General features: G+C 37.4%; 1 protein-coding gene and 1 non-coding gene across 3 annotated transcripts in view; one reads left to right on the forward strand and one right to left on the reverse strand.

Annotated features, from left to right (window-relative positions):
• The window catches only part of ARHGAP6 (Rho GTPase activating protein 6), a 511877-nt gene that overhangs the window by 37552 nt on the left and 455920 nt on the right, over window positions 1-18405 (forward strand). The window lies entirely within an intron of this gene.
• Window positions 2331-2402, reverse strand: TRNAC-GCA (transfer RNA cysteine (anticodon GCA)). Its single transcript has one exon. It is a non-coding gene; the product is annotated as a tRNA-Cys (tRNA).

Below are 18405 nucleotides of genomic sequence, written 5' to 3' on the forward strand. Positions count from 1 at the left end.
CAAGTCTTTTAATTCTGTGAGCCTTAGACTTAATTCTAAGGATAAACCTGGGGGAAAAAAACCTTATCCCAATCCCTGTCCTGCAAAATCCTGGAAAATTTCCATAATCTTCTTCCTTAAGCCATTGGGGATCTTTGTTCACTCTACAAACTCTAGATGTGCCTGTTACCATGAAGCTTTAGGAATTTTTCTGATATCTCTTCTAGTATCCTGATAACTGTAAAGAAGGGGAAAAAAGGGGAAAAAAACTATGCAAAAAAGAAGACTCTCATTTACAGTCCATTTCTTTAGTTGGCTCTCTTTCTGCATTAACAGTAAAAAGTTAAAACAAATTGCCATTTTATGTTGAATTCACGTTGAATAATAAATGAACAAATAATCTGAATGAACAAATGATCTCTTGCTGATGCTAGTAAAAATTACTATCTGTTGAGCTGATTGACCAATTTAGTGAACATGAATGCCCACTACTTAGAGTATTTTTGCTTAGGGTGTTCATATAATTTATTGTAAAAATTAGGACACTTTGATGTGCAATGTTGTACAACTATCATTGCTATTTTTAAAACTCTTCATCATCCCCAATGGAAACTCTGAACCCATTAAATAATAACACTCATTTCCCCTCCCCCACCAGTCCTTGGTAAAAATAGAGGTATTTTTCCTGTCTATATGAATTTGTCTATTCTATATTCATATAAATGGAATCTTGTGATATTTGTCCTTTTGTGTCTGTATTATTATTTATGTCTGTGTTGTTTCAAGATTGTACATGTTTTAGCAGGTATCAGAATTTCTTTTTTATGGCTTAATAATATTACTTATATATTTATATATTATTTTATTATATATAATAATATATTATTTTATATATGTAATGGAGTAGAATAATATTAATATATGTGGTAATATTCCATTTTTTATATATATATATATATTGTTTATCCATTCATCTGTTGATGGACACTTGTGTTGCTTTTTACCTTTTGGCTACTGTGAATGGTGCTGCAATAAACACTGGTGTACAAATAAAAAAAAATTAGGACACTTTGGAGTGTGAAAAGGTGCACTATCAATAATTACACCAGAGTAATAAGCATAATGTAAAACTACTGATCAAACCTCACCTGAAATGTCTTGTTCTTCTCCCTTCCACCTGCATTCAAGTGGTACCCACTTTAGAAGGGCCAGATCAACTCTCTTCCAAGAAGGATCTTTGGAGTACTTTGGCCTTCCTTTATCTGAATTATTGAGGCATCAGTGGTCCAAGCATGTCAGAAATTAGAATGTTTTACATACCTAGGAAAGAATTATGTGCTGTTATTTGATGTGTATTTGCTCTCTCTTACCATTTAGAATGTAACCTTCCTGAGTGCAAAGACTGTCTCGAAGCACTGATAAACACTGCAGTGCCCAAAGTCAGGAGAGAAGAAATTCTTGTTTGAGAAGTTGACTATAAATAATGCTATGGTAAATATCTTCACATATCCATCTTTAACTCCACATCTTTTTTTTTTTTCCACTTGAAGCCCTGTATTTTTTTTTCCATTTATTTTTATTAGTTGGAGGCTAATTACATCATTGCAGTAGTTTTTGTCATACATTGAAATGAATTAGCCATGGATTTACATGTATTCCCCATCCCGGTCCCCCCTCCCACCTCCCTCTCCACCGGATCCCTCTGGGTCTTCCCAGTGCACCAGGCCCGAGCACTTGTCTCATGCACCCAACCTGGGCTGGTGATCTGTTTCACCCTAGATAATATACATTTAACTCCACATCTTATTATTCCAGTAAGAAGCATTGCCAAAAGAGGAATCAGTGATTCAAAGGTTATGAATAATGTTAAGGATTTAGGAATATTGCAGAGTTACTTTCTGGAAAGGTTAGGCCATTAAACATGCCTCTGTGTATTTCATGTACAACATTGAATAGTTAAAAAAAATTAGCCAACCTGAGAAATAGTATCATTTTGTTATTTTAATTTCTATTTATCTCATTTATTTTCACATGACTATTAGTTAGTTAAAGCTTACTCAACATTTAAATGAAAATAATTTGCTGTGTATATAGCTTAAACCACCAAATGTAAAAATAAATATATAAATATGAGGAAGTTTGTAAGTGAACATCTATAAAGTGTTCCTTATGTGCTTTATGAATATTATTTCATCCTCCTGGCAACTCTAAGTATGAAAGTGAGTGTTAGTCCCTCAGTCGTGTCTGACTCTTTGCGACCCCATGGACTATAGCCTGCCAGGCTCCTCTGTCCATGGGATTCTCCAGGCAAGAATACTGGAGTGGGTTGCCATGCCCTTCTTCAGGGAATCTTCCCAACCCAGGGATCGAACCTGGGTCTCCTGCACTGCAGGCAAACGCTTTACCACCTGAGCCATCAGGGATAGGCACCACTATAATCCTCGTTTTATTGAAAATAGGCAATGAGCAACGTGCTGAGGGCAGCACAGCTAAAGAAAGCATGTTAGTTTCTATGCCTGGCGATTCTGTTGTCTTAGCTCAGGCTACTACAACAAAATACCATAGACTAAGTAGCTGGACGCGTGTTTGTGGGTTTGTGTTCAGTCATAGCCGACTCTTGCAACCTTGTGGGTTGTAGCCCGCCAGGTTCCTCTGTCTATGGAATTTTCCAGGCAAGAGAACTGATAGCAGAACAACAGACATTTAATTCTCTCAGTTCTGGAGGTTGGGAAATCCAAGATTAAGGTGCAGGCAGATTTGGCTCCTGGTGAGAACTCTCTCCTTGGCTTGCAGATAGCTACCTTTCCCTTTGTCTTCACGTGGTGGAGAAAGAAAACTTTGGTCTTTTCCTATGCGGGTCCCCATCCTCATCACCTCACCTAAACCTGATTACTTCCCTAAGGCCTCACTTACAAATACCATCACACTGGGGGTTATGGTTTCACAATATGAATTTGGGTGAGACACAAACATTCAGTCCATAGCAACAATATATCAAAAGGATGAATTGAATCCATGTCAATAGTGCTTCCATGTATTTGTGAAAACTGGAAGAGTTTTTAATTTGACAGTTGAGCTGCAGTTCCAGCTAAGTCTTACTGTATCAAACAGAATTAGAGAAATTGTATTTAGTTCTTAACACTGTGATCATTTATGCAGAATCTGTGGGAGTTAGATTTAGGTCAATTAAAAACACAATGTTCTAAGGGAAAATAAAGAAGAAGATAAATAATTTCAAGTCTCTAACTTAGAGAGTTATTGTTCAAACCAAATTGGAGCTTTGCAAGTGATAATAGTTAACCTGTGATTGGGCATTTCAATTCTCTGCCTCAAAGGCAGGTTTTAATAAGACATGGAAATAATAATCCCACAGGTTTTATACCAGCAGGATAGGAAATTGCTATGTATTATATTAGGAAATGAAATATGCCTTTTCAGTGATTATCACCCTAAAACACACTTTAAAAATTGATTAAGCAAAACCTGACAAAAGTTGTTTTCTCTTATTTTTATTTTCTTAACTTGATGTCTTTGCTTGAAAAACATATATGTTAGCTAATCTGTGGCCAGCAGCAAGTGTCTGCATGTTTTAACTATTCCCAGATTTCATTAATTGAGTAGCTTGAAAATAGTGCTTCACTTCTAGTTAAATATTAATAATTTAACCTTTAGCATTGGATCATCAGGAGAATATCAATGTCATATTTAAAGTAAATACTCTTAATTCATTAAAGGACTCCAGTCAGGTATTAGAAAGTAAAACTGTTTTCTCTAGACCAGTAATCAGTCAACTACAGTTCATGGGCCAGATTCAGCCTTGCATGCAATTTTTTTCTTACAACCCAGAAGAATTATTCTGTGACACATGAAAATTGCATGAAATTCAAATGTCAGTGTCCATAAATAAAGTTTTATTGAAACAGGCATACTCATTTATTTTTGTATTGTCTCTGGGTGCTGTTGTGCTATCACACCAGAATCAAGTAGTTATGGCAGAGACTCTACCCCCCGAAAGCCTAAAATAGTTACTATTTGATCCTTTATAGAAAATGTTTGCTGACTCCTGCTCTAGACTTCCATGCATCTCTTTGCCCATACTTTGTGATCTTCTAAAACAACACTAGAACACACACAACATGGGGAATCATGCAATGTGAAAAGAACTTCATTTTACCTTTTCAAGGAAGAGATGATTAGTTTATCTTGATGAATTTTTTATTTAATGATATAATACTGCAACACAGCATAAGATCTTTTATCTATGCATATTTAAAGTGATAATAGATTTCCAGGGGCCAGAATTATCTGAGGTGTTATTTCGGTTCCCTCTATGTGAGTGACATGTCCTTTAGCACAAAGGTCAATAACTCTCTTCAATTTATCTGTTTTCAGCATTTTATTTTTTGTTTTCAGCATTTTAAAAACACAGTACCAGGTAGTTCAATGGACTCTTTCATTGTTATTACATTTAATCCTCTCAAGAGCCCAAATAAATTTTGTGTATCAATTTTAGTGATGAGGAAATGGGCCCCCAAAGATGATGTTTTTTGTTTAATGTTGCATAGCTAATCAAAGATCGCTCCAGAATCTATACCTTAATTCACCTAAAAGCAAAGCTTCAGCCAAAGTATTTTGTCTTATTGCTAAAGGAAGAATATGATTAACATGGGTCAAAAATCTTTCCCCAACTCATTTTTTTCTACCCCATACTCTTCTTCCACTCATCCAAATAGAAAACAGTATCTATGCATTCATCCATCTTTCCACCCATCTATCCATCAAAGATCAAACGTTTATTGAGTACCTAGTCCATGCCAATCATCATACTAACCACGCTAGGCATTAAGCATACAGTTGTGAGCACAAGAGATGTGGTCCCTGTCCTCATAGAGGCTGCAGTCCTTTTTCACCTACCGGAACCATGTGGAAGATGAGTTTTATTTGCCTACAGATCTCTAGGGCCCAGGCACCCCATCACATGTGGAGTTGGATGTGCACATAGTCTACCACCTGCCCTTTCAGATGTCAGTTGGTTGGACTTCTTGAATATCTTGCTTTTATGAATAGTCTAAAGAGGGGAATGAAGATGTTATAATTTAATTTTAAATTGGATGATGAAAAATATGTCAGACATTAGCTTTTTTTAAAAAAAGTGTAACACTTTACATAAGTATTTGCCTCAGAGCTGCCGAATTCTACTAACTACCACATATATCTTTGGTTTTACATTTTTCTTGATCCTGTTCCAAAAGATATTCACCTATTACTTGTTTTGAGAGAACAGAAGCCAGCAAGGGGTAATTAAAAGACTTGACCTCTAGGCTAAACAGACATTAGGTACTGGTTGGGGAAGCCTCAGATTCTCTTCAAAGAAGTTTTCTGGTGAAATTGGAAGTGCCGTATGGCTCCTGGGAGAAGTTTTGTTTTGGTAGTAGTTACTGGTTAGGCTCTGTAAATTTTCCTTTCAGACGTTTGGCTGGTTCTCAAACACTGCCTTTAAGAATTGTATTTTGTAAGTTAAGAGCAGAAGCTATTATTAGCTGTGTGTTTGTGGTTGAAACATGAGGTCAGATTTGGCAGAGAACTCTTCAGGGTGTGTGAAGAGGAACCTCAACCCAGCATCTTGCTGCCACTTGGTGCCTTGGGGAGTAGCTTATTCTTGGGCCCAGAAAGAATGACTTTGCCTTCCAATTTGTGGGATTGTGTGCTTTAATAATGAAATGCTGCCTTTGGGAGTTGAGGAGTGACTTGTAGCATTTTCCCCCCAGAATTCAATGTTCTACAGAGGAGAATGTCTTATTAGTTCAGTGACCATGTTGGTCTTATTCACTATTGTCCCCCCAGCTCCAAGTTCAGTGCTTGGCATAAATAAGAAATATTTGTTAAGTGAATTAATGAATTAAAAATGATGATAAAGAGAAGGTTTAGAAAGATTAAAGACATAGGTTAAAAGGAAGAGTAGATGTTTGTAGTCAGAGCACATTTGTGGGTTAAGAATTTCCAGAAGATGGCAGATACGCCAAGGTGAGGTGACCTTGGAATAAATACGGAGTTTTCTGGACCAGAGGAAATTGAGAAATTATGGGTTGCACAGATGCTGAAATCATTAAAGGTAATGGCAGATCAGAAGAAGGTGAAGATAGAGGAAAGTAGGCAAGTTCCCTCCTTTTGTAGTTCTCTTGGGATGAACTGACTCATTTTGTATAGATGTAGAAATATATGTAAGACCTACAAACCCACTCTCCAACTTGTATGCATTCATGTGTGTGCATACATGCAAACCCACACACATGCACACACACACACTAGTGTCTGAAGCATCTGAGATGATCACATGACAATAATAATAGTTAAACGGTCATTGTAAGCAAATGACCAAAATGAGCTATGGTTGGGAGCTATGGAATGACTAGTACACATAATTATTTTCCACTGATAACAAAACAGAAAATATTTATACACATCTGAAATATTTAAATAGGGAGAAAACAATTCTAGTTTGCCAAACTGTCTTTATATTCATTTTGTTGAAGATGCTCCGTATTAGGGAAGAAGAGTTCATCTGTTCACTGCCTGCTTGCTTTGATTTTTGTTGGCATTTTCGGGGGAGCTTTGGAGGAAGTGGTTATCATTATTCCAGTTCACAGTCGTACCTAAAATTGCATATGACTAGAATTTCTTTATGCTCTGATAATCAGCTTGCTGTAGAGTACCACAGAAGGAAACAGTCTTGCTGCTGTTTGAAAGTGAAAGTTGCTCGGTCGAGTCCGACTCTGCGACCCCATGGACTGTAGCCTGCCAGGCTCCTCTGTCCATGGGAATTCTTCAGGCAAGAATACTGGAGTGGGTTGCCATGCCCTCCTCCAGGGAATCTTCCCAACCCAGGGATTGAACACAGGTCTCCCACATTGCAGGCAGTTTCTTTCCCATCTGAGGCACCAGGGAAGCCATGCTGCTGTTTGCATAGATGCAAAATATACAAATATAGCTATTCTAAAAGGAAGCTTTTGTAAAAATAAACTCGTAAGGCTTTCAATAAGGAATCCTTCAAATCCTCAATTGTAGACAATAATGCAGTACTTTCTTTTCTACAGATTTATTTATATATTTACTAAATCAGAAGATGATGTTAGAGGACAGTTGCTCTTCCATTGTAACAGTAGTATAATTTCACTGTAGCTTTCAAATAATTGTCTGTGAAATAATTTTGTGATTTCTCTTTCAGAAGTTTAGCCATGACAGCAAAATCATAAATATTTCCCCCTATGTCAAACATTTTAGGTGGCAGCTGGATCCACCTCGTACATTTTGTTTTCCTCTAAAATCTCAAATATTACACAAGCCAGTTCTTTTCAAAAGTTGTGGCTTAATAAACAATTGGATAACAAAGTGATTTATTGCAAAGAAAATGGCTCATCTTTGTCTCATTGTTTCTCAAATTTACAGTGACATTCAGTACATTTTTATATCACATTGTTAATGAAAGTTTGATAGCTCAGTTGGTAAAGAATCTGCCTGCAATGCAGGAGACCCTGGTTCAATTCCTGGGTTGGGAAGATCTGCTGGAGAAGGGATAGGCTACCCACTCCAGTATTCTTGGGCTTCCCTTGTGACTCAGCTGGTAAAGAATCCACCTAGCTTGCAATGTGGGAGACCTGGGTTCAGTCCCTGGGTTGGGAAGATCCCCTGGAGAAGGGAAAGGCTACCCACTCCAGTATTCTGGCCTGGAGAATTCCATGGACTGTATAGCAGAGTCGGACACAACTGAGCGACTTTCACTTCACTTTAATGCAAGTTTACCTATCACTTTAAAAATAGGAAAAAGAGAAAGTGAGTTGACTGGAAAAAATAATCTTTAGAATTTGAATTTTGTGGAAATAGTAGCTTTGTTCTAAATGGGGCATGCTCCCCAAAAGCTTGGAGGTTGCAAATGCCAGTCTCTGCACTCCACAGGGAAAATGATTTCTATAATAACAATCATCATTTAATGAGGGATTATTACTTATCAGACTATGTACTGGGTGAGTTCGATCAATAATTACATTTTGTCCTCCCATTAATCTTGTGTAAATTCTGTTAAACCTCCCTTTACACATGAGAAAACTGAGGCCCAGAGATTAGATAATATACTCAATGTCATGAAATCAGTAAGGGCAGAACCAATGTTTGCAGCTAGGTTTGTGTTCCCAATCACTTTGACCTAATTATGCTGTAGCTGCCACTGTGACATTTGTTACTACTGAGGGAAACATGATAATAAAGACAATTTATTTGTAACCTGTATGTTTATGTATTTATGACTAACCTCAACATTTTTATATGTTCTAAAAAACTCTATAAGTGGTATGATTTTTAGGTATCATTCTGCAACATGTTTTCTTAGCACATCATAATTTTAATTATTCTTGTTAACTTTTATATAGTATTCTACTAAATACTTCATGAGTATAATATCAATTCCTTTATCTTTTTCTATTGATGAACAGCATTTTCTTCAAAATTTTCTTGGGTGTTCTTAGACCCTTCTTCTTTTATATAAATTTTATGATAAATTTTTAAGTTCTAAACAATCATGTTGAAATTTTGTTTGGAATTTATATATTAATTTATTATTAATTTCTTTTATTATTATTAATTTCTTTTATTATTATTAATTTCTTTCTAATTCTTATATCTCTTAACTTTTGTTTGTTTTTGTTTATATTGATTATGGCATTCAGAAAAGGCTGGAGTGATGGTGGTGATCTAACATTTTGTCTGAGGGTTTTTTTTAATGCTTATCAGTTTAAGAAAGTCTCTTTTAATTTTTATTTGCTAAGAGCTTTTAAAATAATGTATGAGTGATGATTTTTATGGATTTTTTTCCTTTACTATAATGTGGTATATTATATTTTTAGCTTTATTTTACTTTGAACCATCCTTGCATTATTGATATACATGCTAGATTTTAAAAATTCTTTCACACTTTGACATCTATTTTTATTGTCAGGTAGTTCTGCAATTTTAATTATTCATACAAAATTATTCACCCCTATCAAACTGGTATAAAAAACATTCTGGCTTCATTCAGAGAATTGGTTAATTTTCCCCATTTTCTGAAGTTGTTTGAACAAACTACAAAACCATCTGGGCCTGATTGACATTTTCAGGGGCACACTTCTAATTGTCAATTAAATTTCTTTAATGGTTATCTATTCTGCTTTGTGTCTTCTTTTTTTTTCCATTTATTTTTATTAGTTGGAGGCTAATTACTTTACAATATTGTAGTAGTTTTTGTCATACATTGACATGAATCAGCCATGGATTTACATTATTCCCCATCCCGATCCCCTCTCCCACCTCCCTCTCCACCCAATCCCTCTGGGTCTTCCCAGTGTCTTCTTGAACAATTTTCACAATTTTTAAATTTCTTTTAAATTATCCACTTTATCGAAATTTAAAAATTCATTTCATGGTGTTCATATTATTCTTTCATGATTTAGAAACTTTACTGTACTTGTATTATTAGTTAAGTTCTGTATGATCAATTATTAATATTTATATTGTTAATTATAAATATTTGTATTATTAATATTGTGTATATGTGTATTTTCTCTTAGTATATCTTAAGATTTTCAATTTTATTAGTTTTTTTAGTAGAAAACTAGCTTTATTATATCTTATTTTCTATTTTATCAGTATCTACTTTTCTCTTATAGTCTGTTTTTCATGTGTTTTATTTCTTCTTGAGATGCATTGAGAATATATCATAGGTCAGGCACCACTGATATATTTGACATACAATTAGTACAAAACTTTAGGAGTTATTAGAAATAACTGTTCCTGATTTAGCTGATCCAGCCTTCTTTTTAGAATCTCTAATAAGAGGTTCTAGATCTCTAATATGGAGAAGGCAATGGCAACCCACTCCAGTGTTCTTGCCTGGAGAACCCCAGGGACGGCGGAGCCTGGTGGGCTGCCGTCTATGGGGTCGCACAGAGTGGGACACGACTGAAGTGACTTAGCAGCAGCAGCAGATCTCTAATAAATGTCTAAAGGAGGAGACTCTCAAACCACTCACTCTGATTCTTTTTTTTAAATTAATTTATTTTTTATTGAAGGATAATTGCTTTACAGAATTTTGCTGTTTTCTGTCAAACCTTCAACATGAATCAGCCATAGGTACATATATCCCCTCCCTTTTGAACCTCCCTCCCATCTCCCTCCCCACCCCACCCCTCTAGGTTGTCACAGAGCCCCTGTTTGAGTTTCCTGAGCCATACAGCAAATTCCCATTGGCTATCTATTTTACATATGGTAATGTAAGTTTCCATGTTACTCTTTCCTTAAATGGTCTTTCACAAATCTTAATTTTTTTCTCTTTCCTCTGGTTTCTGGGCAAATTACTTGCTACTAAAATATAATTTACTAATTTACTTTTCAGCTATTTCAGGTCTAAAGATTATCCCATCTTTTGAGTTTTTAATTTTAAAAACTATATATTTTTCCAATTTTCAACTGATTTCTTTTTACAGTTACCTTTTCTTCTTCCCTTCTGCTTTATTTTGTGTCATAATTTCTTCTATTTTTGCACATGTGATTTCATCTGTTATTTTCCTGAACATTTTAAACATGCTTCTTTTAAAGAGGATGAGATGATTTGAGAGAATAGCATTGAAACATGTATATTACCATATGTGAAATAGATCGCCAGTCCAGGTTCAATGCATGAGACAGGGCACTCAGGGCTGGTGCACTGGGACAACCCTGAGGGATGGGATGGGGAGGGAGGTGGGAGGGGGGGTTCAGGATGGGGGACACATGTACACCCATGGCTGATTCATGTCAATATATGGCAAAAATCACTACAATATTGTAAAGTAATTAGCCTCCAATTAAAATAAATAAATAAATTTTTTTAAAAAAAAGAAAAATATTTTCAAGCTATTTTATATAATTAATTTCATCAGAGTGAACTAACATTCTGAATATTTATACTATTGGCTGTCTTTTTCAGTGCTATATTTCTTCACATGTTTTATAATTTTGGTTCATAGGCTAATTTTGAGTGGGATGTTTTGTTTATATTTTTCTGACTCTCTCTTACTCATTTGTTCTTTTTCATTCTCTTTCCTCTCTCTCTCTCTCTTTTTAATGGGATGTCATTGTGTCTGGCATCTTTCAGTTGACTTCTACCTGGGTCCCCAGAACACAACCACATTAATATGCTGATTTGGAGCTCCTGTTCCATAGTGAGATTTGAAATAATATGGAGCCAGTCTCCAGCCAGTAGCAGCTTGGTTCAGATCTTGGTCCAGGCAGACTGTGTTGATGCCTCTTGCTTCCATAGGTCTTCAGCTATTTATAATCCAGGATTTCTCAATAAGAAAACTGTTGACGTTTTGGTCCAGATGGTTCTTTGTTGTGAGGGACCGTCTTGTGCATTATAGGATATTCACCAGCATCCTTAGCCTATGCTCACTAAATTCTCATTAGAAGCACTTCTTTCTCTCTAGTTACAACAACAAAAATGTCTCCATACATTGACAAAAGTTCTTTGGGAAACAAAGTAATATCTTCCTCCTTGATAACCAGTGGTATAACCTATAAGTCCTGGGATCAATTGGCAATAATTGACTTAACTTCTTTTAACAAGCAGTGTTCTAGCTTTACACCTAGAACATGACCCATGTTTAGTGCTTCATATTAAATAGAGGACTTTAAATCCCCCACTCTAAAAGAAATTTCTTCCCCTGCCCCTTTCAGGGCCCAGCATCCAGCAGACTGTGACTTCATGCTCACTGCTACTAGTTCCTGAGGATGTATATCATAGTTTGTATTTTTCTGTTGTCTTTTGGTATTTTCCTTTTATATTTTACTCTCACAATTATCTATATGAAACAGAGGGGACACATTACAACCTAAATTTAAAATTCTTTCTTACCCACAAGTCATGCACGCATGGTCAGTCGCTTCAGTTGTGTGCAACTGTTTGAGACCCCATGGACCATAGGCTGCCAGGCTCCTGTGTCCATGGGATTCTTCAGGCAAAGATACTGGAGCGGGGTGCCATGCCCTCCTGCAGGGGATTTTCTCCACTCAGGGTTTGAATCTGAGTCTCCTGCAGCTTCTGCATTGCAGGCGGATTCTTTACCTCTGAACCACAGCGAAGCCCAACAGTCAGAAAGAAAGTCATAGAAGAAAGTTTTACAAAACGAGTTTGACGTTTTTTCTTTGAATTTGAGGTTTTTTTCCTGTTTGTTCAATTCCTTTAGATGCTTTTTTGTTACCTCCCTGCCCCAGTGATTATGATTTTTTTCATCTTTTTAAAAATTTATATCAAAAGCCACTATAAACCTGTTTTGTTTGTAGTCAAATCCTGTATTTAGAGTATTGATCAGACTAAATAAAACCTCTAGATATTTTTTAATGACTTGTGCAGACATCTCTCTATGGCTTTATATATTATCTCTTTGGGACTGAGAATAGGCATTGCATGTTGCAAATCAAGAAAATAAGATTATCCTACAAAGTAAGAAGTAGAGTAAAGGAAAGTGCTGCCTGTAGTTATAATGCAGAAGGACATTGAAGTCTGTGAGGGAGAAGAGGGCAGCAGGAGATTTAGACCTTGCTGGAAAATCTTCAGGAATGAAGCAAAATGTAGCCAAGTTGGAACCTACTCAGGCCCTGTCCCTCCATGTTAAAGTTAGTTAAGTCAAGTCCAGTACCTATTTATAGTTAAGCCTTGGTTTTTATTTAATGATGTTGGACAAAGATAGGAGAGTGGGGGAGGGGACTGCTAGGAGGAAGGGAGGAGGCAAAGCTGCCGAAACTGATATGCTGATCTGTTGTTTGGATCCAGCCCTTCATCACACACAGATTTCTAGCCAAACATAATGAAAATTAGTTTTATTAGACGGCAGTAATCCATGTCAACATTTTCACTACAAGCCGAGTAAAGACATCAAGTCCCTAAAGACTGAATAAACTGTAGAACAAATCATGCTGCTCTTTTTCATTGAGTCACCAGATGTGCATTGTCATGGATACCACCTAAGGTTTAAATGCCTTTATAAATTATGCTTTTATATGTTAACAAAATGAAGTTAATGAGACAATCCTGCATTAATGTTTAAACATAGATTGTTTTCGAGCTGTAAAGAGCCTCAGAGACAGACAACTGATCCAACGTTTCAATGCTGTAGAGGAGAAAACCAAGATTTGAGAGTTCAAGGAACTTGTTTAAAGCTGCAAAGTATCTTGGTTCCAGAACAGGGACTAGATCCCATGTATTCCTCCTAATCCAGAGCTCTTGCTACTTCTGCCCCAAAGAGAATCAATTTTAATTTTGGTCGTTAGCCATAAATACTTTTCTGGTTGACTTATGTTCTCTGCTTTTAAAGTTGGAAATAGATTAAAGTTTATAGTTCTCATAAATTAGCTTCAGTTACTAAGGAGATTAGTGTATTATTAATCCCTCCTATTTGAAAAAAATTCTTTACTAAAGCCCACCTTCCTTGAAAAGTGATATTATCCAAAGGATTAACTCTCCAGCCATGCCCTCAAACAGAGAGGATTGTGAATAAGGATGGTCTGCATTTTGAAAATCTTTGTTTGCCTGGTAATTGTCTGGGTTTAAATGTTGTAGAAAAGGAGAGGGGCTTATAATGACAATGCTTGTACTTAGAGGTGTAGATGAAATGTCTTCTTTGTATATGTAACTGTTGTTCACTCATAGCAATTTGATTTTATGTTGGAATTTCAATAGCATGGATTGGGTAATGGCCATCTATTTATCCACAGGACATAATATTGTATATGAAGAACTATGTTATATAGAGCAATCACTTTTTATTTCTTCACTTCCTCTTCTTTTTGGTGATTTCTACTCGTGGCACGTGTATGTTGTCCATGTCAATTAGCCATGTATAGGCCCACTACAATTTACAATGAATCATTGGGTAAAGTGTTATATAGAATACATGATATTATAAATGTGGAAGTGATATAACCCCTAGAATGTATCAGCTATCAATGAATGTGCTTAGTCTTTCAGTTCAGTTCAGTCACTCAGTCGTGTCCAACTCTTTGTGACCCCATGGACTGCAGCACACCAGGCTTCCCTGTCCATCACCAACTCCCAGAGCTTGCTCAAACTCATGTCCATTGAGTTGGTGATGCCATCCAACCATCTCATCCTCTGTCATCCCCTTCTCCTCCCACCTTCAGTCTTTCCCAGCATCAGGGTCTTTTCCAATGACTCAGTTCTTTGCATCAGATAGCCAAAGTATTGGAGTTTCAGCTTCTAGCATCAGTCCTTCCAATGAATATTCAGGACTGATTTCCTTTAGGATTGACTGGTTTGATCTCCTTGCAGTCCAAGGGACTCTCAAGAGTCTTCTCCAACACCACAGTTCAAAAGTATCAATTCTTTGGTGCTCAGCTTTCTTTATAGTCCAACTCTCACATCCATACATGACTATTGGAAAAACCATAGCTTTGACTAAACAGACCTTTGTTGGCAAAGTAATGTCTCTGCTTTTTAATATGCTGCCTCTGCTTTTTAATATGCTGAGATTTCTACTTATTAAAATGGAGTCATATGCTTTGGTACAATCTTCCATTTTGAAGGAAAGCTGATGTGCAACATAATCCATTTATGTGTGTGCTAAGTCACTTCAGTCGTGTCTGACTCTTTGCGACCCTATGGACTATAACCTGCCAGGCTTCTCTGTCCATGGGATTCTCCAGGCAAGAATACTGGAGTGGGTTGCCATGTTCTCCTCCAGGGGATCTTCCCGACCCTGGGATCAAACTCAGTCTCTTATGTCTCTTCCTTTGGCAGGTGGATTTTTTACTACTAGTGCCACCTGGGAAGCCCCATTTATGTGTATATGTAATGCTATATTGTTTTCCTGTGGTGCTATAACAAATTACCACAGACTTAGTGGCTTAAGGGGCTTCCCTGATAGTTCAAATGGTAAAGAATCTGCTTGCAATAAAGGAAACGTGGGTTCGATCCCTGGGTTAGAAAGATTCCCTGGAGAAGGGAATGGCAATCTACTCTAGTACTCTTGCCTGGAGAATCCCATGGACAGAGGAGCCTGGTGGGCTGCAGTCCATGGGACTGCAAAGAGTTGGACATGCCTTATCTACTCACTTTCACTTTTAGTGGCTTAAGACAGCACACGATTATTAACTTACAGTTCTAGAGGTCAGATATCTGAAATGGGTATCAATAGGCTAAAACTGTGTCAGCAACTCTGTGGCCAAAGCTTTTGTAGTTCCCTACCCATTTAAGAGCCAGGTTGTCCACTCAAAGGAATGTAGTATGATGGCTAACACATTAGACCAGACCAGTTTCTCAACCTCAGCCCTACTGACATTTTGGGCCAGGTAATTAATTCTTGGTTATGGAGGGCTGTCCTCTAAATAGTAGGATGTTTAGCAACTTTCCTGCTCTCTCCCACTAGATGCCAATAGCACCTCTTCTCCAGTCCTGACAACCAGAAAATGTCTCCAGATATTGCCAAAAGTCCCCTCTGGGGCAAAACTTCCCTGCTCCTCCTTAAGAACCGCTGGACTAGATAGGCATAGAAAGCTTGGGTTTGAATTCTGTCCTCCATGCATTACTTTGCAATCTTGACGGTGTCACTTGAACCTGTTAAAATATTTCAACCTTTTTTAAATGAGTAAAATGTTTTTTAGGCTGTATGAGCCTCAGAAAGGACAGTATAGATAAAACAAGTCTATAAACTGTAGTTGTTCTGCAAGAAGTCAGCATTGTTTATATTTATTTATGTTTAGCACTTGAATTTAAGTATAGCTATTAACAGTTCAGTACTGATACACTGTCTCATATTTGACTTTTAAAAATGTTTCTATTTATGACAATTAGATTATAGCTTGAAAGAGATGTTTTAGGCATTTTTTTTCTTGGCTGTTGGTGCTTGTGAGAGGGCAAAAATAAGTAGGACTGGGTCTTTTTAGTGGAGGACCATCTTTGAAATAACTAGGAGTTGCTTTGTGGCCTTCTCAATACTCACAGGGTGTGGCCTGCCTATAGAACTTGCACAGATGTTCTGTAAATTACTTTGATCCATCTAGCAGTTAATGAACATCTGCTCCTTCTAGGAACAGCGCTAGGTCCTGGGAATAGAAAGGAAAATGAGTCAAGGTTCTGTCCCTCAGATTACTTACAGGAGTAGTAGGAGAAAAGGCATCAACACTACTGAAGTGCTTTGAAAAGAGGGCAATATAAAGAGAAGATTCAGTTTGCAAAACAAGCAGTGAATTGGGGGGAGGGATGACAAAGGTGCAAAATGAAAAAGCGCATGGATCCATGGAATGGATCAACATTCACAGAAATAGGAGCACAGAGTGGAGGAATGAAGTAGAAAAGGAGAAGGTGGGAGCACAGTCTCCCTGAGAAAAGAGGGTCCCCTTCTGGAAGGGGCAGTTCTCAGGAAGAGACAACTGGAGCTAATGCACGCAGTGCTGAGAATGGGTCACCCAGGGTGAGGGAGCTTGGAGATGGTACCACAGCATCCACTATAGGCTCTGATGTCCCTCAACCTTTTTTTTCCTAAGGAGGCTTTAACATTTAAAAATATTTTTTAATTGAAATATCATTGATTTGCAATATCATATTAACTTCAGGTGTACATCTTAGTGATTTAGTAGGAGCCATTTTTAGACTTTTTTCCCTAATTGACCTTCCCACATGAAATTTCAATAGTATAGATATGCTGTTTATTTGTTTATGTAGTGCATGTATATCTGTACTTTATACATAACAAAGAGTAAATCTTTTCCCTCCAAACTCAATTTTTACCCTCTTGGTGATGATGTCACCCTGCTGAGAATGCATGCACTAAACCCATCACTGATGAATTGTGTTCTTGTTCTTGGTTCCCCTAATTCATAAAGGCCTTACCAATAATTGTGTGTTTCGGGGGCTGCCCTGAAAACAACTCCCTTATCAGCTTTTGAGGGAAGAGACTAGAAGCGGAGAGTGTGAGGAGCGCAGACACAGTGATCCTGCTTGTGTGCCTGTGTCTGCCTGGCAGGGCTTGAGGTGGAGCTGACTGTGTGGGCCGTGGAGAAGTTTCTGTTTGCCAAACTTGACATATAGGGAAGTGGGTGCTGCCAGCAAAGTTTCCTGCCCTCCAATGGACCGTGTGGTACATGAACCGTGGGTGAGGGACCATGATGGCCTTGAGACCAAAACCCTCTAGTCTTGCCAAGCACTTCTGGCTTCATCTGGGGTTATTAGAAACAGGTCAAACTAAAAATAAAGTACATTCCTATATTCTCTTTTGGTATTTTTCTTCATGCATAGAGCTCTCTCAGAAACCTGGGAGTGAGGGATTACAGGTAGATGGCAGGCGGGATTTAATCCAGAGGTATCATACACCACCAACCCAGACTTTTCCTAAAAGTGTCATTGTATTTCCTCTTTTCCAAAGAATGGCAGTCTGGCCACAAACTATAGAGCCAGAAGTATGATGGGACTGATGCTCAAAAGTTTTCTGGCTTAATTATAGATAGTAAAATGACAGTTAAGAAGTATAGGGAACCCTCAAATTTGTCCTCTATTTTATAGTATAAGAAGCTCTGTCAGGGCTTCTAATAACTTTGTGTGTTAGGGTTTTGGTTGCTCTTAATCTAAGCTGACTGAACTAGCTTAAGGACATTTCATAAAAGTATTATAGGACTACCCATGGATTCTAAGAGCAGGGATATAGCCAGATCGCAGGAAAAGTTTGGAACCTAAAATTAGAATTATACATGTAGTATTCTGTATACTCTCACTGCTAACATCTGCTTTATTCATCTTTCTCTGCTCACCATCCTTCTCAGCTTCTTGGTGCCCATGGTGACCAAAAGGTAGCCTGCTGTTGGAGGTTATATCAAATGGGCCCTACTCCCCATCCACAACCTGACAACAACCCTTTAGCCTTGCAGTTCCTGTTCCCAGAGGCAAAAATATGATTGGGCTTGCTTAGGTGGAGTGAATGCTCCAGTTTTGTCAGTTTAACCAAACAAATAATGGCTTCTGGAGGCTAATTCCTGAAGTGGGAGTGGTTTGCCTAAGCAAGTAGATGGTAGGTCCCAGAGAAAAGAGTAACGAATTGTTGGCTTGTAAAAGTGTCTGTTTATAGGCAGTGATCACTAATTTTCCCAACTGGGGTAAACCATTCAGTTTCAGGAAATTATGGGCATTTTGAATAATGGAAACTTGAGTGTTTAAACAATATTCTTTCCTTGTTTTAAGCCTACAGCTGGTAGGCTTGGTTGGTACATAAGCAAGGAATAATAACTTGATTTAAGTTTTAGTTACAGGCTTCATTCTTAATTTTTAAATCAGAATTCTTATAAATACCTACTGTGAATCTAAAGGGTAATGAGTGAGAATGCAGAAGGATTAGAAGCAAAGTTGAGTGG

The sequence above is a fragment of the Odocoileus virginianus genome, unplaced genomic scaffold (genome assembly GCF_023699985.2).
Source record: "Odocoileus virginianus isolate 20LAN1187 ecotype Illinois unplaced genomic scaffold, Ovbor_1.2 Unplaced_Contig_16, whole genome shotgun sequence".
Classification (NCBI taxonomy): domain Eukaryota; kingdom Metazoa; phylum Chordata; class Mammalia; order Artiodactyla; family Cervidae; genus Odocoileus; species Odocoileus virginianus.